This window comes from Bos mutus, chromosome 10, assembly GCF_027580195.1.
Source record: "Bos mutus isolate GX-2022 chromosome 10, NWIPB_WYAK_1.1, whole genome shotgun sequence".
Classification (NCBI taxonomy): Eukaryota; Metazoa; Chordata; class Mammalia; order Artiodactyla; family Bovidae; genus Bos; species Bos mutus.
Genome location: NC_091626.1, coordinates 82,480,220 through 82,482,038, shown reverse-complemented (window position 1 = coordinate 82,482,038; position 1,819 = coordinate 82,480,220). Strand labels below are relative to the sequence as shown.

The window sequence follows — 1,819 nt, the reverse complement described above, 5'->3', positions numbered from 1 at the left end:
CAGTTCTAACTGTTGCTTCCTGACCTGCATACGAATTTCTCATGAGGCAGATCAGGTGGTCTGGTATTCCCATCTCTTTCAGAATTTTCCAGTTTATTGTGATCCACACAGTCAAAGGCTTTGGCATAGTCAATAAAGCAGAAATAGATGTTTTTCTGGAACTCTCTTGCTTTTTCCATGATCCAGCAGATGTTGGCAATTTGATCTCTGGTTCCTCTGCCTTTTCTATGACTACTATATATACCATAGCTTTGACTAGATGGACCTTTGTTGGCAAAGGAGTATGTACTGCTTTTTAACATGCTGTCTAGGTTGGTCATGGCTTTTCTTCCAAGGAGCAAGTGTCTTTTAAATTCATGGCTGCAGTTACCATCTACAGTAATTTTGGAGCCCCAAAAAATAAAGTCTGTCACTGTTTCCATTGTTTCCCCATCTATTTCCCATGAAGTGATGGGACCAGATGCCATGATCTTCGTTTTCTGAATGTTGGGTCTTAAGTCAACTTCTTCACTCTCCTCTTTCACTCTCATCAAGAGGCTCTTCAGTTCCTCTTTGCTTTCTGCCATAAGGGTGGTGTTATCTGCATATCTACCGGTATTGATATTTCTCCCGGCAATCTTGATTCTAGCTTGTGCTTCATTCAGCCAGGCATTTTTGCATGATGTACTCTGCATATACATTAAATAAGCAGGGTGACCATAAATATCCTTGACGTACTCCTTTCACAATTTGGAACCAGTCCATTGTTCCATGTCTGGTTCTAACTGTTGCTTCTTGACCTGCATACAGATTTCTCAGGAGGCGGGTAAAGTGGTTTGTTATTCCCATCTCTTTAAGAATTTTCCACAGTTTGTTGTGATCCACACAGTCAAAGGCTTTAGCACAGTCAATGAAACAGAAGTAGATATTTTAATGGAGTTCTCTTGCTTTTTTTGTGATCCAGTGGATGTTGGCAATTTGATCTCTGGTTCTTCTGCCTTTTCTTTTTTCCCAACGTTTCATATTTATTACTGGGTCTCAGACTGATAGTGAGGAAATAACATCATGAGTCAAGCATTACAGTAGTGATGTTCTCATTGTGATTTGGCTGCTTAAAAAAGTGGTCTTAACATGTGTGCCACATATGTTAAGACCACTTCTTATAGACCCAGCTTGCTTCTTATAGACCCAGCTTGGTTCTTCTCCAATGTCCTCTCTTGGAGTTGTACCTGATTTTATTGCCAGTTTTCATTCAATCCATTGAAGAATGGGACGATTCTGCTTTTGTTTCTTGGCCAGGAATCGCTTGATCCTGAAAGTCTTGTGAGAAGACATGGTGAGGAGAGAACTCAACCGCACATAGGATGGCGGAGAAGAGAAAAGAGCTCTTCTGCCTTTTCTAAGTCCAGCTGTACAAGAAATGTACAACGGTCAAGAAATGTACAATGCACTTTAAGATGGAGAAAGAACAGAGAATCAAACAGTATACTATTATTAAATAATATAAGTACTATCTTATAATATAAGTAATCCAGTCTCATAAAAATGCTTGACTGCAAGGAGGCACAGAATTCTCCAAAATGTACACCATGAATATTTTTTTAAAGTCTAGTTGATTTACAATGTTGTGTTAGTTTCTGTTGTACAGCAAAATGATTCAGATATATATATACATAATATGTGCCTTTGTATTCTTTTCTATTATGGTTTATGAAAAGATATTAAATACAGTATCCTGTACTGTACAGTACAACATATTTGTTTATTTTATATATAGTAGTATGTATCTGCTAATCCTAGACTCCTAATTCATCCTTCCTCCACCCCCTTCCCCCTTTGA

General features: G+C 38.3%; 1 non-coding gene across 1 annotated transcript; it reads right to left on the bottom strand.

The window, feature by feature from the left end:
* Positions 1 to 1,159: 1,159 nt before the first annotated feature.
* On the bottom strand, positions 1,160 to 1,314 carry LOC102279376 (large ribosomal subunit protein eL39). The gene has a single exon (XR_001351614.2). It is a non-coding gene; the product is annotated as a large ribosomal subunit protein eL39 (transcript).
* Positions 1,315 to 1,819: the final 505 nt, after the last annotated feature.